The 24,951-nt window shown below is 36.1% G+C and overlaps 1 protein-coding gene across 1 annotated transcript in view; it reads left to right on the top strand.

Annotated features, from left to right (window-relative positions):
* Window positions 1–90: 90 nt before the first annotated feature.
* The window catches only part of LOC145279648 (apicoplast pyruvate carrier 1-like), a 76,328-nt gene continuing 51,467 nt past the window's right edge, over window positions 91–24,951 (top strand). Inside the window, exon 1 of the mRNA XM_080130878.1 lies at window positions 91–235. The gene's annotated coding sequence lies outside the window, so the exon portion shown is untranslated. The remainder of the gene's footprint in view (window positions 236–24,951) is intronic.

Raw genomic sequence — 24,951 nt, 5'->3', positions numbered from 1 at the left:
GTAATTTTGAAATCCTGTTTTTTCACTCTAAATAATGTAGTTGGCATAAATAGGAACTAACCAGCATAACATGTTGTGAAAGTCACAGTATGTTTCTATATCTAAGCAACAAGGAGAGAGAGGAAGAGACGTGAGAGTTTTATTACTGCGAATTGCTGGCAAGTTGTACTTATTTACAGGTGCGCAACGGAGTCGATGTCTCAAGCAACAGTTTGAAATTTTAACCAAATATCAGGTAAGGTCAGTGTTTACAATTTTCTAAATACCGTTTCAAATCAGAACACTTTAAACACATAAAAACAATAGCTGTTCGACACCCGATTAAAAATAATTATAAATAAATGTTTAATCGCTGTATCAAGCAATATCCCCTTATGTTTTTGAGTATTTCATCTATACGTAACTTTAATATATATACTTTGATTTTTTTTATTATTTTTTATTTTATTTTACTATTAATCGAATATTTATTTGCCTGCCATTGTAGCACAAAGTCGGAAGGGGAGAAAAGTACATTACTTAAGAGGTGGGGATGCACTCTGGCCTATAGAAAATAGCCGGGAAATGATTTCGTTGGTATTTCCCGGTAGCGCTGACTTACCTCTCAATCGGTAATAAACCACCACTACTCTCTAAACAGGGTATAATGCTTGGGGAGGTGCACTGCCTAGGACCGAGTTGAACTATACTACATCCCGATGAAGAAAAAAATACATCGATTATTCACTTCAAGTCAGTGTCAGTTCCTAGTTTGTCGTAAAGAATGTATCCCCCGGTTTGTATGAAAATGCTGACTAAGAATTAATATTAATATAATATTGGTTGAAATCAAAAAAAAAAAAGTGGGGGGCATTCTTAATCAATTTTCAAGAAAAAAAAATAGCAAGCATTACTACATTTTGAAGTATGCTTTTCTCTAAACTCTCCGCCCGACAATATGTCATCATCTGGGTTAACGTCGGGTAAATAGTTTGGTACTTTTCATTTATACAAAGAGGGAATACAATGGCTTAAAACAACAAATAAATTCTTCCCCAAAAGGGGGATTTTCGATGGCTGCAAAATTTGTCACGATCAGCCACGTTGCGGGTGCCTGGCAATAATAAGCCTAAACCAATATTTCCTCCCAAAGGAGGAGTTAATGCCTGGAAAGTGGCCTCCTGGAATCGAACAAAAACAAACTCCACGTTGATATAAATCCGAGGACCTGTATATTTGTTTGTTTGTTTTTCATGTTCCTAGTTTGGAAAAAAAAAAAAAAAAAGACACGGAACTTCGAAATAAAAACAGCATTGTTTTTTTGTTTTGTTTTTGTTTTGTTTTTGTTATTTGTTTGTTTTATTTTGTTTTTGTTTTTCAGAAATCTTTTTCATGCAACAACGGTGATTCACTTTATTATTATTATTATTATTATTATTATTATTATTATTATTATTATTATTATTATTATTGGCAAATGTGTACTTTAGCGACGTAAATTATTTGACAGTCAAAGATTTTGTGTTTTATATAAAAACAAATAGTTTTTATAATTGTTTTTTTGTCTGTCAAATAATTTACTAAACTACACATTCGCCTTATTATTATTATCATATCTTCATAGAAAAGTTACTTTATAGCCGGTGTCGGCGGTGTGGTGTAACTAAAATACTTAATTTCTACATAAACAGCAACGGAAATGATTACAGTTACACCGGCTATAAAGTGTCCAATTTTACACTGGGGATATAATATTAACAAAGTAACTAATTTCTCCGCGACATGTTCAGTTAATTCCGCTTTTAGCCACTAAAATAAAAGTGAAATTTGTTATGGCGTGACACTATATGACCATGACTCCCAAACAGTGATATCGTTATAGTCCTTGATAAAATTTCTTTTTTTTTTTTTTTTTGAAAATACAAAGATAAAATTTAACCCTTAACCACCGCATAATTAAGATTTTATTTGATTTTTATGCGATTATGTGCAAACACAGTAGAGATAAAACTATTTCTTTTGTTACAAGTGCACTCAAACTTGTGGTCAGTGTGACTTTTCAGTTTGATTAGGTGAACAGCTGGCAGTAGCAGGGAACAAATCAGGGCCGAAATTGGAGCAGCATGAGTTGTGCAAATGGATACAGATATGAATCAATCATCTAAGCAGCATGTTGGAAAACACGAGCGAAAACTCTTTCATGATTGAATTTCAATTCAATTGTTAAAAGATAAGCATAGAGCCAGAGGAGTGAGAGAGCTATGTAAAGAGGGACTTATCCAAAGATAAATGGCCCAGATGCATCCAACACCAAATCATACTGTTTGGCCGTTTGCATGCTGATCACAGCTTCTGGCAGCTTGTTCCACAGCCAAGAAATGATCCAAACCAAAAATAGAATCTTTCCAAAGATTTCATAGAAATGTCTCTTTTTTTTTTACACGGTGGTCACCACTTATCAAAGCCCGGAAGCCACTCAGGGATAAGGGTTATTGCAAGTACAGTACGTTAGTGTGGAGATTTAATGAAGTGTTTACTTAAGGGAGCGGTTCATCAGGAATTTGTTTATGTTGGACTTGAAGACATCCAGGTTGTAGTCAGGTGGGAAGCAGGCAGACGGAACAGAGTTCCACAGGCGTGCAGTTCTAAGAAAGAAGCTTTGTTCATGAAATCTACGTTTTGATTTAGGCACAGATAAAGAGTGGGGAAAATTTTCGACAGTGGATGCAGCTGTGTTTTTCGTGAAAGATTGGCGAGGGGGAACCAGAGATTGGAGTTCAGACGAGCACCTGCCATGGAAATAGCGATAAAACAATGACAGGCTCGCAACGTCTCTTCTGTGGGAGAGAGGTTGCAGGGTAGAGAAAAGGGCATCCCCCACTAAGCCACGAAGTCTATTTTGTACTCTGTCAAGGCAGGATAGGCTGCAGTATTCCATCCTTGGACGTACTTGGCTTTTATATAGATAGAGAATTGCATCAGTAGTGAGATATCTTCTGGAGCAGTAGAAGGAACCCACTATCTTTCCAGTGACCCTGGCAACAGACTTGATGTACGTGTTCCATTTAAGATCAGGAGTAAAGGACAAACCCAGAAGCTTGTCAAAACACGCGGCTTCTCCTAGACGAGAGCCATCCATTTCAATTGATGCCAGATGGGGATCAGAACGTTGATGATGTAAAGATAGGAGTTTGGTTTTAGATGCATTAAAGGTAACCAGCCACGTAAAATCCTCTCTATGGAGCTAGTATGAAGAAAAGGTCACATGGTATGTTATATGATATTAAAGGAAAGTTGAGGTTGCCTTGTAACCCTCTGCTCCAGTGAGTACAGAGTACAGTACTCATTGCTCATAGAATACGTTTTGGGGCCTATGAACTGTTAATTATCTATAAATTAAAGCACTCTTTAGTTTTCAACTTTTGTAAGCCACTTGTCTTTATTAATATTTAAAAGACGTTTTGCAAACATATGCTTTGCTTAACTCTCATATCTGTGTATTTTCCATCTAACATTTTCTCTCTCACTGCACGCGCATCCTACAAATGTCCACATATTAAAAAGAACAACTGAAAGACAAATAAAAGGGAGCCAATAATACCATGTAATTTACACGGATACAATTAGTAGAAAGAAGAGAATTTAAGAACAAGGCCTATTTTAGGTTCTTCGAAACTGACACTTTTAATGGAGATAATTAATTAGTGAAAACGCCATTGAATCTGATCCAAATCTGAAGTGAAAAGTTGTTTTTATTTTTATTTTTTATTTTTTTTATGAAGTGCCTTCAATAAGTTTCCAGACTTTTCATATAGACGCTTTTATTGATAGTACACACATGAAACTTTAGTCCCTTTTGAAGTAATCTCATCCGGCTGCAATGTATTGTTGTGCCGTTCCCAAAACTTCTGGAAGGCCCCATGGAAGTCCTCTTACCATTGTTCCAGCATCTTTCATTTCCTCAAATGTCTATCTATCTATCTATCTATCTATCTATCTATATATATATATATATATATATATATATATATATATATATATATATATATGTTGTATTAATAAAGGTGAATGTACATAGCTTATTTAACCATTATATATTAATTTGCTTCAGTTTGATTCTATCTGTTACATGTTTGCATTTTGCAGTTTGCTTTTAAATAATTTACATTTCCTTTATATACACACTAAATAATGCTGTAAGCAAACTACATTAACTTCTTAAATTGTGTGATCATGTCAATGACCTTCGTTACAGCCTCTTTCATCTCCTCAATTGTCTCATAACGACAGCCTCTAAAATTTTCCTTAAGGAATAACCAAAAGTCATAGGTAGCAAGAGCTGGACTATAGGGAGGGTGAAGAACTGTCTTGATGCCCATCTTGGTCAAATAGTCTGTGACAAGGATGGAGTTGTGGTGCATTGTCCTGGTGAAAATGTCACTGACCCAATTTGAAGAGTGTTGGCCTCTTCCAACACAATCTCTTCCTAAACTCCCTTAAAATATCAACATAATATTCCTTGTTAACTGCCTGTCTAGTGGGAATCCAGTGTATGTAGATCATGCCCGTGCTATCAAAAAACAGGATCATCATAAGTTTCTGGGTGGATTTGCTCTGTCTTGCCTTCCTGGGTCTGGAAGAGACAGCATGCTTCCACTGGGAACTTTGTCTCTTGGTCTCTGGGTCATAGCAGTAGATTCAGCTTTCATCACAGGTCAGCAGAGCACCAAGAACTGGGGGATTTGAATTGATCAGCTCAACCATTTCCCTGCTGTCATGACGTCTTTCTTTCTGATCTCTGAGCATCCTTGGGACAAACTTCATGCAAATCTTCTGCATCTTCAGTTCCTTGCTAATAATTGTTTACACTTCCCATATTGACATCAAACTGTGCACTTATTGTCTCTATAGAAACACGACGGTCCTTATCCATGAAATTCTTTATTTGACCAATCAACTCTGGTGTACTGACTTCCTTATTCCTTCCACACGTCTCATCATATACACACATACATACATGTATTGTACTAAAGCTTAGTTAATCAATGTTATTTTCTCTAAGGTTTTATTCATATATATTTTAACTGCATAAATTCCATGCTAAAATATTTCTCAGTTTGAGGATTGAGTTATGTTTAAAGAAACTCCTGTTTTAATTATTCTACTTGGCCATATTTTACAATGACCTCATCGAGTGACCTCTCTTTTACTAAACTTTTGTCTGGGCAATGCAAGATAGGAACAACCAGCTTTTTATAAGTGTAGCTTTTATATTATTTCAGTTGGGGTGGGGTGCAGTCTCAAACTTTCTTTTTTCTAAATTTATTATTTCCAAAAACTTACTGTAGGAGATTTAAGATTTTTTCGTAATCTAGTCAGGTTAAGAACTTTAAAATGAAATAACCTTAAAATAAATATCTGGAAAAGATATACAAAGAAAAGGTTGACTTGAGGGAAGTAGATCTTATCCCCCCCTCCCCCAGAAGAACACAAAAATGGAAGGAAGAAGGATAGGAGAATGTAGAAAAGGCATGAGAATTAACTGGAGCAAAAATAGTTGTTGAGTAGATATCCATCTTGTAGCCTTAGTTTAGTATGAATAAAAATTGGGTTGCCATCAGTTTGCTTCTAAGAACAAATTTATCAATTATAATTCAAATCAATTTTATATTTTATAATTTGTAGGGATTTAAAAGAAGATAAAAATACAAAAACATGCTGAGTTAGTAGGATGAGTTACTTGTAACAACTTGCCAGGTTTGAGCTCTGAGGCAGGACAGGAACATAATCGTCTTAACATCTTTATGTATGAAACTCTGACTACTCAAAGTGTGAAAAAAATATAAGACATAGATAATCCAACACAATAGCAACTAACAACAGAGTAAGGTAGAGGAAAATTTGAACTTTAAAAATTGCTTTTAACAGCAACATATTTAAATGAACATGCATTTCAAAGTTGAGTGGAAATTTGAATATTATAAAAAACAACTATATTTTCCTAATAGCTGACAGCAACAACTGGCCTAAATCTAGATCTATGAATATTTTCCAAAGAATAGGATTTAAACAAGTTCAAACTAAACTATTTATTAGCATTATTCAAAGAAATATCTACATTATAAAAAGAACTTTAAAAAATAACAATGACGATATCAATTCAGTAATAAATATAATTAGCAATACAAAAATAGGTCATACAATACAAAAATAGGCTATACAATACAAAAATAGGTTATACAATACCTTCTCTACACTTAAACAATTTATCCTCGATTCCATCCATAACATGACATAGGCCGTTGAATTATCAAATCAGACTATTGTTTATTTACCGTTTGAGAAACCCAAAATGATTTTCAGTTTACAATTTATTCACACATTATTTGCGAGACTGCTACGCACCCCAATCTGTGTAATTATGTCTGGTGTTTTCCCTTCGTGATTGAACTAGCTCTCCATTTGATTGCTCTCCATGCAGCATAAAGTCACACATCCACAGGGAAGTGCCCAATAAGCCAGATGAAACAAACACATGGAAAATACGGTTCGTCCTGTGACGATATTGGGACTTCTTGGACTGCATTTCTTCTCTTCCAATGCAGGACACCATTGGAAGATTATCACTCTTAGCACAATCCCTCAGCCGTCTGGGTCCTTACATTTCAGTCTAAACTGAGCCAAATGTTTGCTAACTTGAGAGGGAGGTTTGACATCTTCGTTGACAAAGATATTATCACTATAAGCTGATGTTGCATAGCCCATGACTTCGTGCTGATGATGGCTTTCATGATAACGGAAGCGGCACTCAATCTAAACTCCAGACGTGTTTGACAGTACCTCTTTCCATCGATCTCCACAATCTGCTATGGCCATAACATGTTATGAACTCATACTTGGAGCTACTCTTTTCTGAGGTTCAGCAGAGACCTTGGCAGGCCCGAGTCTTTCTTCCAGGTAGGGCATGAGCCAACCATTATCTATCAATGCCCAGAGCTCTTGATCATATCAGTCACCCAATGTTTCTACACTCCATTGTGCAGTCTTTGAGATGCACGATCATCTGCTCATTTCCAGGCTGCGATTCATGCCTGCTTTTGATCATCGAAGGTAGCGGTAAAATCAGGTTCACTGATTGAAATGACTACACACGTGAGGACTTTCCTATTGCTGATCCAACTGCATATGTAGATCCAAGAGTAATGCCTCGCAATACTTTTATTGTCTTGATCCCCAACAACGGATTAAATTATACACTGCACTATCAGAACACTGATCCTAACAGAGAGCCGGTCAAAAAGTCTGATACATGATAACAAAACCGAGACAGAAGGCAAAAGTGGAAGCGACACTTCCAACAAAATCTATGTTTGCAAAGAAGCTGAAACAAAGGAAGCAAGGAATAGATCAGACAATTCTGAAAAATGCATGCCATAATATAATTTATAGAAAAGACTGAAATATCAACATAACGTCTGTTAGGGAGAGATTTATTTTTTATGATATATTTATTCTTAAACTCGCCTGGCGGGTAGACACAATGGGGTACCAGCAACCTACTGCAAGAGGCTTTCCTGAACCTGCATGTCAAACATATGCATGCCGCAGGAAATGGTGATATCTGAAGCAAGTGTGACACAATGTTGTGCCTCGTGGATCATTTAAAGCACTTTGTAGCTGGGGCTGGCTTAATCCTAATGAGCAAAATGTATACTCCTCTCCGAGTTCTGCCAACAACAATATATTTATTGGATAGATGTAACCATGGATTCCAAAAATACTAGATATATTTTTAGAAAATCTGTACACCTATGGGCCGGTCATTTGTGTGTGACCGACTCCCGTGTTACATTAAATGTCTGAGAAACGGTCCCATGATGATGTGACGATGGGACAGTCGATAGGGTCTGACTATCAAGAGGAAAAGCATACCTGAGATGTTGGATGGCACAAAAACCAATGCACGACACAATGGCAATATATGAGAAATATAATTGACTATTTTCTACAAGAAAAAATTACAATATTTTTACAAAAACAATTTTACTAGTGATAATTAACTTTCACAATTAAAACTAACTAACCTTAACTAGAGCTGAGAGAGGGGGTGCTCCCCTGCTCCTCTTATTTACGGAGAGACGTCTTAATCCATGCTATCCGGACAAAAAAGAGATCAAGAAAAGAAAAGGGAATTGTGGGATTGTATTCTAGTTGCTTATGTATCCCTCCGCCTACGGCCAAATCACTTCCTGGCTATGCAAGGGGAGGGTGTTAACAACCACCACAACCAAGGCACTAATATATAGTGCCACAAATCTACAACATAGTAAATATAAAAGTTATTGTTAATCGTTACTCTACTGTTGCATGTGATGTTATTCATCTCCAAATAACCGATAATATATGTATTTTATAGTAACTTTACTTTCACATTATGAATGAAATGATTTATTTGTTAGTTTTTTTAATCGTTTTTTAAACAAAATATTGTTAATAACATTTTGATCCATGAATATGAAATTATTTAATTTCATATTCTCTGCATGAGTCATGATTCCCATTGAATATATAGATTTTTATTTTTTGCCTTTTATTCATTTAAATGCAAATCATATATCGATTACATAATCGATTATGAGGATTTGCTGAATTTGAAGCATTATACTTCATGCTTAATCATCATCATCATCATCATGGTTTTGTTTTTTGTGGTTAGAATCTTTGTGCCTCAGTATTGTGCATAGACCTACTACGGTACTAACACTGAAAATCGCCCTCCTTCTGTAAACAGAGTTTTTTGTATCCAAGCTGGAACCATCTTATTTGCATATGAGCAACGAGATTTCACATTACTTTGTGAGAACTGCCAGCATATAATCAGGTACTGACGCTATTTTGCTTGGATTTCAGTTTTTTTTTTTTTTGTCTGTAACTCATTCAGAAATTTGAGGTAAGTCTTTTCCACAGTCTTATTAGTTGCTATGAATGGTGACAAGGCATTTTATCACAATCATCATTATTATTATCATCATCATCATATTCGATTTAACGTCTTTTAAAAATTCACTACTAAACTAACGCATCTCTACCCAAGTCTTTATTATCCTTATTTCTCTCAAATCTTTTTTCTCGCTTCCTTCTATGTCTTAATTGGCCTTCCCCTACCAAACAACCCTACTATTTCAAGTGTTCTACATCTATTGACTCAAGCACTCTCATCCATTTTTTCAATGTGACCAAATCAACGAAATCTCCTGTTCTGCATACATCTCCCTAAACTGTCCAGTTTTAATCTTCTTTTGATGCATCAGATTTAAGCCTGCCTTTAAGACTTACATTACACATTGATTGTATCATTCTTCGTGAAATACACCAGACAGGTTTTCATTTCTATAAATCAATACATTGCACACACATTCCTGATAGACTCTTATTTTGGTCGATAGTTTTAACGCTCTGCTGGTTAATAATGATAGATATTCTGTTAAACTTATTCTATTTATTTCTATCTCTTGCTATCACACCATCTTTTGATATATAATCTTTTGGGAGAATTTGAAACAATTCAACTGAGAAATTACAATAATTATTAAATACTTCTTAGCTTTTTTTGTTATTGTTTTTCTTATTGAAAGCCATGTTTAATTTGAGAACAGTTTCCGATGGATAGCTAATCTGTATAAGTCTTGGACATAAAAAAAAAAGTTCTGCAAGAAAAGAGCAAAGGTCTTTCTCATGTTGACACAAAAAATTATGTGCAGAAATTCTAAAAGATACAATATTTTTATGAAGCAATTCCGGTTTCTGATTGATTGCTAGCAGAACGTGGCTCCATTTGATTGGTCAGTTTCTATCGCCAGTGTCTATAAGTAGAACCGTCCAATTTTTGTTAATCATTATATCAAAAATAAACTGTTTTATTTTTTTCATTTTGCATTGATAAGTTCTCATAGATTAAAGATTCATTTTTAAGGCTAACACTTGATTTCATTATGAGATATACATCAAAGTGTTTAAGGATTTTCTCTACGTAGGTGAAGCAGTGAAGAAAAAGAATTTTCTTCGTTTCCCAACGAACCATTTAAATATGTCATAGTTTAACTTTATTACAGTCTATTCACGGCTTCACTAGATTCTAAGACAAGAATTCACTACCTTTGGGTTATTACTTGAGATAGCATCATTGGAAGAGGTGCACCATTCCTTGTATGTGACAGTGTGTAGTCATGCCGACGGGATCTTATTTATGCTTTGAATATTATGCTTCTGCTTTGAGTGCAAGCCATTCATGATTCCAACGATGGACCCCCACCCCCATCGCGAAGGTGAGATCTCATAATCAGTTCAGCTTCGATGTCCTGAGCCAGGTTTTGAGTTGACCACCACAACGTTCCTTCCAACCTGGTAGTGATGAATAAAATGTTCCTATTCCATTCTTTGATTCAGCAAACAGGTGTTAATTTTATTTTTATTTCGGACTATTAGTCTCATCTTTATTAGTTGTTGTTTGTTTTTTTTTTGTTTTTTTTTTATTTATTGGTTCACAACGTTTCGGCCAGCTTCCTCTGGCCTTCGTCAGGTGGTAACCGCGACGGATAGGAACTTCGAATCTCCTAACTGCATTCTCAGCCATCACTGCCATCCGTAGTTGTTGTCGTCTCACCACATTTTTGACCAATTACCTCTGGCACGCTTTGGGTGGGATTGAAACCGCTACCTTCAGACAATGTTCATCTGGAACCGTAGAGATTCAACGTCTCTATCAACTGCGCCACGGGCCCCGAAGGGCGATCAAGGTTGGATTCTTTGATCTTATAAATCCACATTTATTTATTATCTGATCTTCCATAGTCGGGTCCGTACCGATTGGTATATATATATATTATTCCTTAATTGGAATTTTTTTTTTTTTTTTTTTGATGAGACTAATAGTCCGAAATAAAAATAAAATTAACATAAAATGCTCATCTCAAAATAAAAAAAATAAAAAAAATTCCAATTAAGGAATAATATATATATACAGCAAACAGGTATTTATAAACAATTCTTAAGACGTCTTCATTGTCTTGGGATTTAGAAAGATGTCAAAAGACCTCTTTCTAAATCCCACATTTGATTTCTTTATGGAATAACTAAATAGCTGCGTGTTTATTTCAGGTTTTTCTCTACTTCTGAAACTTTGAGTAAATAAAGTAGTGAAGAATAATAATTTTCTCCTTCTCTCCAATTAACTAATTAACTTTTTTATTGTTTATTTTTATTGTGGTCTTTGATTTTGCTGGATTCTAGGACTAGAATTCATCTGATTTGGTGTTAGATTTAACTATTTTTATGGTATTCGGGTATGTGCGTTATTCTTGAAATAGGTATATCAACTTATCCCATAACAAATTTTCAATCATTATGTGCTGATTTTCATATGAGACCAAACGATTTCCTGTTTCAATCTTTATAATGTAATGAGTGTCATTTTCACAACATTTCGGCTGATGTAGCCTCTGACCTATTTTAGACCAGAAATCTTTCTGTTTTTTATGGAGTTTTTTAAGTCGTTTTCATGTGTGTATTATTTCAGGTCTGTACCAATTTAATATTATGTTTCTGAATTTTTTAAATGAGAATTAATAATTTGCATCATTCGGATTGCTGTTCTCATCATATTCCACAAGGACTAATGGCATAACAGATAAATCAATAAAGTAAAATTCGGTTTAACTGACACTTTTTTGAAGGTTGAAGGTTCAATCTTCGGTGCAGGCAATACTAAGAATATAATTGTGAACTATTTAAAACTTCTATTCAGTCATGGCTGACAGAACATGAGCATGCTACTCTTATGCATTAAATAAAGTGTTCCATTCGAAATTCTATACAGATTCCCGAGTTTGACAGAAAGATACACATGAAAAAATCAAAGTAATTCACAACTATATTCTTAATATCGCCTTTTTTTTTTACTCAGTGATCACCATTTATCAAGGCCCGGAAGCCACTCAGGGATAAGGGTTATTGCAAGTACATTGCGTTAGTATGGAGATTTGATGAAGTATTTAATTAAGGGGGCGGTTCATTAGGAATTTGTTAACATTGGACTTGAAGACATCCAAGTTGTAGTCAGGTGGGAAGCAGGCAGACGGAACAGAGTTCCACAGTCGTGCAGTTCTAAGAAAGAAGCTTTGTTCATGGAATCCGCGTTTTGATTTAAGCACAGATATAGAGTGGGGCAAATTTTTCACAGTGGATTCAGCTAGATAGGTGTTTTTCGTGAAAGATTGGCGAGGGGGGGGACCAGAGATTGGAGTTCAGACGAGCACCTGACATGGAAATAACGATAAAACAAGGATAGACTCGCAACGTCTCTTCTGTGGGAGAGAGGTTGCAGGGTAGAGAAAAGGGCATCCCCCACTAAGCCACAAAGTCTATTTTGTACTCTGTCAAGGCAGGATAGGCTGTTTTTAGCAGCTCCTGCCCAGATATGGAAACAGTATTCCATCCTTGGACGTACTTGGCTTTTATATAGATAAAGAATTGCATCAGTAGTGAGATATCTTCTGGAGCGGTAGAAGAATCCCACCATCTTTCCAGCAACCTTGGCAACAGACGATGTACGTGTTCCATTTCAGATCAGGAGTAAAGGTCAAACCCAGAAGCTTGTCAAAACACTGGGCCTCACCCAGACGAGAGCCATCCATCACAATTGATGTCATATGGGGATCAGAGCGTTGATGATGTAAGGATAGGAGTTTGGTTTTGGATGCATTAAAAGTAACCAGCCACTGAACCACGCGCTCGAGATCAGAGGAGAGAGAATCAGAGAGAACTTTGTCATTTACAGCCTTTGATGTGCTGCCATAGATGGTCGTGTCATCAGCATAGATGTCAACGAATGATTTAAGTATGTGTTTAGGGAGGTCATTGATGTAGATCAGGAAGAGAGTTGGGCCTAGGATTGACCCCTGAGGGACTCCAGCATTTATATTGCAGGCCTCCGATTTTTGTCCATCTACCACTACTCTTATGAGCCTATCGGAGAGAAATGATTTAATGATTGAGAAAACATTTCCAGTTATACCGTAGCTGAAAATCTTGTGAAGTAGACCCTTATGCCATACCTTGTCGAAGGCCTTTGATATGTCAAGAGCAATCGCCCTAGAGAGGAAGCCTTTGTCAAGAGATTCATTAATCCTGTGGGATATAACCAGCAGCACATCTGCGGTAGATCTTGCAGAGCGGAAACCATATTGTGTGTCACTAAGAAGGTTATTCCTGCTGAGGTGGTTGACTATTTCTCTATTTAATATGGATTCCAGCAACTTGCCCATAACACACAGGAGACTTATAGGTCTGTACTGAGAGGGAGATGACTTATCACCTGAATTCTTAAATACAGGGCAAACTGATGAGGTCTTCCAGGGAGTCGGAAAGCACTTCTCCTTAAGGCAGCGCTTAAATAGTTTCGTAAGTATGGGAGCAAGTTCTGGTTGAAGCTTTTTTAACACTATAATTGGGATGCCATCAGGGCTAGTTGCTTTACTGGAATCTAGATTCTTTATTAGCTTGGCGACCTCATGCACAGATATTTGTATGTTACCTAGCTTGTTCTGTGTTATAGGAGGAAATATGGGGAGTTGATGACCTTTGTCGCATAGGGTAGAATTAGCTGCAAAGTTCTTTGGAAATAGTTTGGCCTTGTCTGACGCTGACGAGATGACCTCTGGTCCATTGATAATGGTTGGGATAGAACGCACACTTCTGTTCAGGATCCTATTTTTTATTTGCCAAAACTGGTGGGATCCAAGCCGCTGATCAGCTACCTTGGATTTAACAGACTGGGCATATAGCTCTCTTGCATTTTTTATTACTCTTTTACAGTGGTTGTTGGCAGACCTGAAAGCAGCTTTAGTCTCAGTGCATCTATTACGTTGGTAGCTATGGAAAAAGTGATTTCTGTGCGCGATAGCAGCAGCACATTCTGGGGAGAACCATGACTGGCTGTTAGGTTTTTGTACCTCTATAAGACCATCTCAGAAATTTAGGTTTTTGTACCTCTATAAGACCACCATTTGCCAATGCATGGAGTATTGTTGGTGCATCTACTACTAGTCTCTCCCTCTTGGATAGGATCCAAAAATGTCTTCAATCTAATATGTCCCACTTTGTCAATTAAGCTCCAACTCCTGTCCCATCATTGCAATGTTGCATCTCTGTGCTTGTTTTATAGATATTTTAGTGGAATGTGCTCTGATGAACTAGTTGCACTTGTGCTCCCTCAACGTACATATTCCCAACAAACCTGCTTAGCAACAAAGTCACACCTCTTAACTGTTGAGGTCCCTAAATGTCAGAAAGCTTTCTACTCTAATAGTTTCTTTCCTCAAACAAGTAGACTTTTGAATTCCCTTCCTGCTACCAGCTTCCCTGACTGTACTGATATGCAGAAGTTTAAATGTAACATAAACCAGCATCTTGTTAATCTTTCCTATGCATGGTCCCAAATAGTAGCCCCTTACGTCCAAGTGGTTATATGCCTTGGTAGGGATGCATTTAAGTAAAAAAAAACAAAATCTTCTGTATATAAACTGAAAGATATTTTGCATTGATAAAATAAAAGAATCAAGTTACTCCAGGATGTCATCTGTTATAGTGAATATTGATGAAGAAACAGCTTGTTGCAGGATCGATATGGATATCGACCTTATAAAACAAAAAACAATTAGAGTCACAAAAGTTAACACAAAAATAATAAAGTTGTTTAGTTTAAGCTTTATTCTCAGCAAAATAAACAATGAATCTAGTCATTACTAAATGGGTGACCAATTTGGGAATTCCAGGCGCTGTATGTAGGAGGACGTTGACAGCTCCCTGCAAGAGTTGCGAAAACCTAACATCATCATCTCCCCTACTAACGGGAATATACATGCGACTAGGGAGTGCTTGTGAATTTCATACTCCCATGGAACTTCCTGCTTTGGAGGAAGCCAGTTAAACCCACATAGGGTTAGCGCCGTTTCCCATTCCATTCTTTTTTCTTTTTTAGATCGGGATACTTGCATCATTGTAAATAAAAAAACTGAATGATAATGTAGAAAAAGAAAGCATTTCAGTCCATTATAATCAAACAATCTTTTAATTGTATGTAATTGATAGAAGTAAGTTTTGCTTTTTGTTTTCTTTAAGTTATTTTATTTACTTCCTCTTCAGGAAGTTAGACCGTTAGACACAAGATCAAATGTTGGTTTGCTGACAGCATTTTTGCAGAACAAATTGGAATCGAACTTGGCACACTCGGGGTTTCAATCTGTGTAGTTTACCACTTAGCCACCTTCACCCCAACTTTCTGCTTTTTTCTGCTGGTTATTGTCCATTTATCAACATGAGAGCAACTTATTGTTTGTGAATGTGTATCTTGTAATAGTTATATGAACTTGAATGTATACGCATTGTAACAAATAGTTGTACACTTAGATTTTGCTGGATGTCACACTTGCATTTTGTCAAATTTTCCGTTTCGGATTTTTTTTTAATGTTCGCATATGTTTGTTTGTTCTTGTTTGTTTGTTTGTTTGTTTGTTTGTTTGTTTTAATTTGCATCGTTTTATCTGTGCTCTCATTATGCAATGATATACAGAAGCCTGTGGTAGATATCAGTATGTTTCGAACATGAAATACGTGTTGCACGTTTGAAACTAATCGACTATTTACAAAATGTATTACTACACCAGTTATCATCTCTAGTATAGAAGGTGACGGTGGTCATGTGGTTAACGGCACGGGCTGACGATCCTAGTGTTCCAAGTTCGAATCCAGTTCATACCACAAAAATCACTTTCACTAAGGATGTAAGTATAAGTTGTGTTATAATCAATGAATTCTGAAAGAATTCTGACAATAAAAATATTGAGGAAACCAATGCCAACAATCTTTGGATTCATACCATATGATGATGATGATGATGATGATGATGTGCATCCTTATTGTGTATTTGTATTGCTAAATAGTATTCATGCCCATAATGCTCTTACTTATCTCTAGCCAGAACATTGACTACCTCCTGAATTTGAATAATTATAAAGAAGATACTGCCAAGTCTACTGCAAAGAAGATAGACTCCTTCTATCCAGTTATAAAAAAATTCTCACACCTACTAGTATCCTGTCATTTGTTTATACATAGAGTATTCTTGCCACATACCCTCTTGGACAGAGTGCACAAAAACGTCTCTAACCTAGTATGTTCCACATTGTATACTAAGTTTCTTTATATGTGATGTGAACAAATATCTTGCTGTACAACTTAAAAATCTGGTCCTAATCAGAGTATCCCTCTTATGTCTCATTGACAATATGTCTTATTTGGGATGAACAAAGGTAGAAAAAAACGCATTCTATGTTGGGAATTTTTTTCAATAAAAGATTGATAATTCAGATTATTGGGATAACTATTCTCATCTTGATTGTAATTTTTTCACAACGTCATGGTGCAATGGATAATAGTATTGATTAATGAAAACAATTTTCCTTTATGGACTAAATAAACGAATTGGTTCGGCTTTTTTTACTAAAAAATTACCCCTCTATCAAGACCGAAGGCTACTCAAGGATAAGATTAAATGAAATGAAGCATTGCTAGTTGAAAAATGAAGAATCTCATCAGTTGAATGAGGATGAGTAATGAAATGGACTGTTTGATTACATGTGACAGAAATCTGTTCACACTGGATGTGAAGACGACTATATTGTAGTCTGTAGGAAAGCAGTCCGACAGCAATATGTTCCACAGACAAAAAGCCCTTGTGAAAGAGGCTCTGCTTGCAGAAATTTTGCCTCACACTAAGCAGATAGAAAAAGGGAGGGAAATTATCTTTAGTTGTGGTACCAAGCGAACTTCTGTTTGGAATGTTTTGCAAGAAAGAACCAAAGATGGGAGCTCAGTTGAACACCTTTCATGAAACTAACGATAGAGCAGATAGAGACTAACAACATAAGAAAGGGCTTGTAAAAGCATAAGAGATCATCCCCACTAGATTTTGAAGTTGATTTTGTATTCTTTCTAGACAGCAATAGGTGCTCTCGGTAACGACTCCCCAGATGTGGCAGCAGTACTCCATATTAAGATGTATTTGCCTCTTATATAAGTAAATGAGTATTCATTTAGGTCCTGGTTGAGGTATGCCTTTCAATTGATTCATCGTTTGTTCAGTTCTGTTTGAATCTCTTTATCCATTCATTGTATATGAGTTTTGTGTTATTATGATGTTGTTATTGTGTTGTTGTGTTTCACTTCTTTTGTTGTTGTTGTTGTATGTTGTCAGGTGGAAAATCAATGCACAGATATAATAAAAGAATAGATTTATTTCCACTAGTACAATAATAAACCTTCGTGTTGGGCTGCAATGACTAGTAACTTAGTTGGCAAATAAACCATTAGGAGTTTGCTATGAGTTCATATTTCGAACTCGCAGCTTCAACTCATTACTACCAATTTTACTTTTCTTAAATATACATAAACCATGTCACAATAGTTGTTTAGGCAAATCCTTGATAGGACATCTGTGTTGGATACTTGTGTCACCCGAGGCATGTATAATTCATTATACACACCGTTGTAGGTACCCTGCATCTCATTATCTTCATTAATTCACATAAACACATAAGGCTTCTCTTAAATGGAGGATTTATTAAGTTGGTGACAGAATAATAATACAATTACGGGGATTCAAAAGAGCAAGAGAGATTAAAAGATGACTTGCTGTGTTAAGATATATATATATATAGAGAGAGAGAGAGATACAGAGGCTGCTTCGGCTTCCATTTATGTTGAGCTAACATTGTTTGTCCAGCCAACTGAAATTGGAGTTTTAGAATGAGTCAGTTTTTCATACCATTCATTCAAGGGTTTGACAGAAATAAAGTCAGAAGTCACTTTTTCAGAAATTCAGTCAAATTCTTAACTTCTGCTTACCTGCTATGGTCATTTTTTTTTTACCTCGGATGTGTTAATTATTCCAACAACTTCATTTCTCACGTATTTCTACTGTTCGAATGAGGGCCCTCATTATATAACATCTACAACTGAGATTGCTTTTCCTGGCTTGTACTTGACTCGAATGTTGAATAGTACTTGAAGATGGAACAGAGTCTAGATTATAGAGCTTTTGTCTTATCTGTTTTGGTATTCAATAGTCTGTTTTCATTGCATAAAAAATATTCATATTTATATGCAACTTCCAGACAAAGTAAAGATTGAAGCGACGTTGCCATTCTTTCGTTACTGTATCATTACTTCTAGGAAAGTTGCTAATCTCAGCTTCAATCTCTGATTTCTCCCTGCAAGAACATATTTTTCTACCACAAATGAAAAGAACTTTCCTTCTTCCTTTATGTGCTTAACATAAAATGTAATTTCCATGAATAGATTTTAATTTCCCATTTATCCTTTCCTGCAGGCTACAACATAGTCGCTTTCAAATCAATGTCAATAAGTATTTGCCATAAACGGTCCTCATAAGTAATTAAATTTTGTTCATTCCATTCATCATTTTTAATCCTATCATAATATTCTTCATCATTCAACTGAAAATACACATTTACCTTTAGCCTCGAGTGACTTTTGGCCTCGATTAGTGGTGATTCACTTGTAAAAAAATTATTTCTAATCATTCAGTTTGTTCGAAAGATCTCATTTTTCTAGCAGTCTTTGTAGATGAATATGTTGTAAAAAGCAATCTCTCTCCTCCCTCTCTCTCCCTCTTTCTCTCTGTAATTATATTGTTGCTCTGTCCTTATGTTAATAAATCCTCCATTTAAAAGAAGTCTTATGTGTCCTTGTGAATTAATAAAGATGATAAAATACGCCGTACCAGCAATGGTATGTAGAATTCATTATACACACCTCAGACATAACTTATATTTTTGTACAATTTTGTTTTCTTCAAAAATCTAAAAATCTTACTCGGATTGACCTACTAAATAGGTTCTTCAGGTCAACTGTTGTATCGCTTCGTGCACAGCAGTTATGAGTCGTTTTTAGACATCATAAAACACTGATTTATTCTTCAATCGTTTTTCCAATCAGAGAAAGCATTAACTTTATGTCTGACTCGTCCATCGATTTTCAACGATGCATGTTCACCAGTCTTTGTGTTATTGCCATTTAATAATATTTTTCTAATTGTGCACCTTTGCATTGTAAGCACAATAAGATACGACTGATTTGGTTTGTGATGACCTCTTCAGTTCAGGAATAGTCTGAGGATTGATTTGATAGAGATCAGTTTTTGTGATAACCTCAGAAAAGGGATAGGGTTTAAGGTTTGGTGTGTATGTGAAAACCATTCAGGATCACACCGCTATTCATATGACGTCTCAATGTGACGATTACCAAATCATTGAATGATGATAAAACAAAAACTGTTGGGCGTTAATGATTGAACCTTGATGGACAAGTCAAGCATAGACTGGAGTTTGTCTGCCCAAAATATGGTTGGATTGCAGAAAGGATTGTGAATCTTCTTAACGATTCCATGAATGGCATTATAGTTTTTAGAAGATGCGTCATCAGATGGATAAACTTTTACCAATTTATTATCAGACTTGATTAATGGTTGCCATTCTTGTTATTTGTCTGTTAAGATAAAATTGAAATCTTTTTGAGAATGAAAATATTGTCAGTTTAGAATGTAAAAACAAATTTATCAATGGCCAGCATGCAGATGTGGATGAGAAAAAAAAATTGTATTGTTTTTTTGTGTGTTTTTGTTTTGTTTTGTTTTTGTCCTTTTTGCATGAATAGCATTAAAACGCATTGCAAGTTCAGTTGTTGCTCATCCTAAAACGACAACGATGCACTGTTTCACAAATCTTATTTATTCATTCACAGTGTGCCAACTGTAAGTCATGCAGGGGTCGATAACTCTTGTTTACCTCTTATCTAAAACTATTCCAAGAGCAGTTTTCTTGTTTCTTTGTCTTCTCAAGCAATCAGCAACAGCTGTCACTTTCCCCTCTCACTCTAATTAAATTTTATTTAAATACATCGTTCTGCACATTTTTTAGATTTACAATAATTTATTTGTATTTCAATTAGTTTGTTGGTTATAGTTTATTTTTGTTTTTTTTTGTTTTTTTGCTTTGTTTTGTTTATCATTATAATGAGAAGCAGTGCTACTGTTAGAAATTTCAGAATGCAAGGGCGATAACCGCGTGATTTACAATCACGCGATTATTTCGACCAATGGTATTGCGTTGTCCAGTTGCTGCGGAGGATTCAGAAGTGGCGGGAATTTTGTGTTTCAAAAAACAGATTTCAACTTGACGTCGGAGAAAGCCGACGCGCGTAATCTTGCTCCGTGCCTAATGAACTAAGGCAGGGTTCTACCCCATTTATTTCTCCGCTCATTTAAATGCGGATACTAGCCAGAGGCTAAAATGTTCTATGGAATAATTACTTCATTATCATTGCCCGCAAAGGGGCATATTATTTTATGAACATCGATCGCAAAGTGCGTTGTTCGTATCGACAGTCTGGAAGGATTTCGAGAACCCTCAACCAATTCTACGAGCGGCCGATTCTACCAGCATCTTCAACAAGAAGAAAACTACCTTCGCCTTTCAAGGCAAGAACTATCCGCCATTTGGCAGAAGCTGAAGAGGGCACTCTTTTGCAATATGGACTCCTTTTTTACCCTTTTGTAAATAAAATTATTCTTGGATTTAAGGTGAGCCTTTGTTGCTTTTCTGTGTCTCTTTCATTCTGTCAAAGGCAAAAACGAGTAAGAGAATTTCTTACACCGTTTTTATTGCAAAAGATATTCCTTCCCCCCCCCTCCAATTTTTTTTTTTTTTCTTATGAGTAATAACGTTTTATTGCATAAGATTTCGATTCCCCCCCCCCCACATTATTTTGGATTTTTTCCTTTCATTGTGTCGCTTTTAAAAAAAATAATATATTTAATATTCATTTTTATATTAATTTGTAATGGTCCTTAAAAGACCATGTGCTTTAACGAAAAAAATAATATATTGAATATTCATTTTTATATTAAATTGTAATGGTCCATAAAGGAACTTATTCATTGAAAATAAATATTATTTCATGTAAATTGTAAACTGAAGTTTTAATTCGTAAAAAAAAATATACCCTTCAAATATTTTACGATAATTGTAATCATTTAAATAATGTAAAAAAAAAATTATATATTGACTCTTGAATTTATAATTGATTCATTGTTGAAATGTGTTGTCGAATGTCAGTCTGAACTGTTCTTATGGGTTTAAATTCCTTGTTCATTGAGAGTTTCGAATTTTGTTGACGTAACCCCCTTCAGATAGTAGTGCTTCTCGTCGGAGAATCCTTTTCGCGCCCTTTGATTTTATTTCCCCATGTGGGACTGGCCATTTTTTTTCTCGTGTTGTGTCCTTCGAACATGGCGAATTCAAATCTTGTTGGTCGAATTGAAGCTAAAAAGTTTCGTATAACGGCTTCTTTGGATTGGATGAAGGAGAGAGTAGGTGGGCGTTGTATAAATAATTTTTCTTCCGACATCGAGAAACGATTGTCTGAAGTAGACGATTTATTGGATCAGTTAATTTTCAAGTCCCCGGATGAGGAAAGACTAAGTATATGTCGTGATTTCGAAATGTTTAAAGCGGGAGTCCACGACAGGCTAGCTGAGCTCCAGCCGGAGATTGAGAAATCAAGGGACATTGTTACCATGAAAATGGAGTTGGAGTGCCCCCCCCCTTTAGTGGGGATCCAACTCCCAATAAGTTTGAATGCCGTGGGTTCCTAAGGAAATTTGAATTCTGTACTGCGAACATGAAAAGTTCAGATAAATTATTATTGCTAAAATCCAAATTATCAGGAGAGGCGTTTAATATTATTTCTAGGTTTGAAGTGATTCCCGAGAATTACAAAGCAGCTTTGGAGTGTCTAAAGGAAAAATATTTAAATCCTTCAGCAATTATGAACAAAATATTCGATGACATTATTCCACAACCGGACCATTTTGCGTCTTTGAGGGATATCAGAATCCTCATCCAGCGAGTCAAACTTAAACTGACGGAAATGGATAATTCCTTTGGCACGGATTTTCTTACAGATAAATCCACCTCAGGAAGATTAATAGCTCATATTCTGTTCGCTAAATTTCCGAACAGTGTTCGCAGAGAAATAATGAATAAATCCTGTGAACGGTTTCTTTCCTTAAAGTCTATTTTAACGTATACGTTTGGCGTTATAGACATAATAATGGCGTCGCCTTTGAATGCATCAAGGTGGGAAAAATTCCCGCCAAACATGTCGGGTTCGTTGAATGCTGGAACCCTCGTGGCGAAGAATTTGGAGCCAAAACAAATCAAGTCCTTTCAGAGTAATAATAACTCTAAGTCTTTCGTCAAAAATGGCGAAAATAAATTTTGTAAATTGTGTCAGGTTGATGGTCACCTGACAAAAGTTTGTTCTAAATTTCCAAATTCGGAATCTAAAATTATTCGAGCGAAAGAATTAAGATTATGTCTCCGGTGCCTCGGTTAGCACTCAGAGTCCAGTTGCAGGGGGGTTAAGGGGTTCCCCTTCCCTTGCAGTAATTGTGGTCTAAAAAACCATTATTCCTTAATGTATCCAAAAGAATCTAAGTCCTTTGTGGGACGTACTTTCGTGGCGGATCAGGACAAGAGTATTAATCCTGTACTCAAGATATCTATGAAGGTTAAAGGGCACCCGGTTTATTTTTTCTGTCTGATAGATACGGGTAGCCAAAAATCCTTTTTCTCTAAAACAATTCTGGACCGGTTGATTCACAACTGTAATCTAAATCCTGAGACGGTACAAATGTCCGTCAATACCCTCGTGGGGAATAAGTCCTTACGTCTTTCAGAGCTGGAAGTGTCTATTAAATTGGGACATCAGCATTCTTTTTATCATTCTGCATTGTTTGCTGAAAATTTGAAATTGAAATTTAACGTAAACAGGTTCGATGAGATTACGTCGAATTTAACTGAAAAAGGGTATAAGTTTTGCCCTGGTTATTCTGAACTAAACGGTTCTAACATTCTCGGTATCATTGGCCTGGATCTTATTCCTAGAATCAATAATCTCAGTTTAATTAAGTGCTTGGGAGGTTCCGCTTGGAAACTCCCCAATTATATCATTCCCTTCGGTGAGGGGTCAAATTTTTTAAACAAAAATGATAAGGCTGTGGAAAAATTGCCAGCCTTCGATCAAGTTATTAAAACACTCCCTATGTGTCAGTCATATTTAATTGATAGTGTATTAAAGCCAGTAGCATCTTACGAGGATGTGCTGCAACCTTTTTTTGACGGTCCTGCTGTTGAACGTGGAGTAGAAAAGTTTTTTTCTCTGGACTCCATTGGTATCGAGGATGCCAACCAGTTGTCTTCAATTGATAAAGAAAAAATAAATGCCTTTGAAGAGGCTATAGTTCTCAAGGAAGGAAAATATTACGTCGAGCTGCCTTGGGAGCATGACAAGCTTCTCAAGGTGGAGTCCAATTATGTGCCTTCACTGCGAATAATGCATAGGGTGGCCCAGTCCTTGGAAGGAAAGAGATTGTATAACGATTATATACAGGTCTTCAAAGAATACGAAGACTGCGGAATTATCGAACCTTTCTCCGTTCCCCATGGAACTTATGAGAATTATAAATGGATTCCCCATCGGCCAGTAATTAAAGAAGGTCTGGGAATAACTACAAAAATCCGCCCTGTTTTCAATTGTTCGTTGAAACGTAAAGGTAGCATTTCGATTAACGACGCTGCTTATTCGGGTGTTAACATGACTGCATTGTTGCTAGATATTCTACTAGCTTTCCGAAAAGAAAAATATGTGCTTTTGGGCGATTTGCGCAAAGCTTTTTTACAGATCAGGTTAAAATCTATTGAAGATAAAAATAGATTTTGTTTTTTCCTCAAGGTAGATGGCAAATTGTGCGCCTACCGTTTTAATACTATTATATTTGGGTTCAATGCCAGCCCTTTTATGTTAAGCTTTATACTTAAGCATCATGCCAAAAAATATGAAGCCGATTTGGCTTCACATTCGATTTCCAATAAAATCTATGTTGACAACTTAGTTACTACTAATAGTGACCGAGATACTCTAACCCATGTGTATAATAAAGTCCACGACAGACTCGGAGAAGCGGGGTTTGAACTCCAATCCTGCAACTCTAATTGCGCGAGCATACAAAATAAAATGATGGAAGACGGTACTATCTCGTCTTCTTCCCCCAACTTTGAAAAGGTGCTGGGGTATCAATATTCTGTTGAAAGGGATACCCTTAAACTCGCTCCATCTGTAATAGATGGCAATGCCAATACCAAACGCAAGATATTATCTCAAGTCTCAAGTCTATATGATCCATTATCTTTACTTCTTCCTGTCACCATGCAGGGGAAGATCATTATTAGTCAACTGTAGAAAAAGGAGTTGTCTTGGGATCAACAAATCCCTGAAGAAGTTAAGGCCACGTGGCAAGCACATGCCAACGAGCTGAATTGTATAGGGAACTTTGAATTTCCTAGATGTACTCTCCTAGCGGAATCCCCTGTTGAAATTATTTGCTTTAGCAATGCTTCTAAGCATGTTTATGGGTTTTCCGTGTATGCGAAACAAGGTGCTCAGTGTTCCTTGATATTCGCCAAGGCAAAAGTGGCACCCATCAAGGGAAAATCACTACCTGTTTTGGAATTATTAGCTATATTTCTAGCGTTTAAAGTCATTCCACAAGTTTTGGGAGCTCTAGCGCCTATCAATATCAAATCCTTTTTTGTCGTGTCTGACGCACAAGTAGCCCTGTCATGGATTTTGAATGGGAAGGCTGCGAAAAAAAATATATTAATTGAAAATCGTGTGTCAGACATTAATAAGTTCATTGAAAACATTAAACTTAAATATTGGATAAAGCCTAAATTTAGATATGTTCCTTCGTTGGATAATCCAGCTGATCTTTTA

The sequence above is a fragment of the Euprymna scolopes genome, chromosome 7 (assembly GCF_053919585.1).
Source record: "Euprymna scolopes isolate OS-2025 chromosome 7, ASM5391958v1, whole genome shotgun sequence".
Lineage (NCBI taxonomy): Eukaryota > Metazoa > Mollusca > Cephalopoda > Sepiida > Sepiolidae > Euprymna > Euprymna scolopes.
This window is presented reverse-complemented; position numbering and strand designations above follow the sequence as displayed.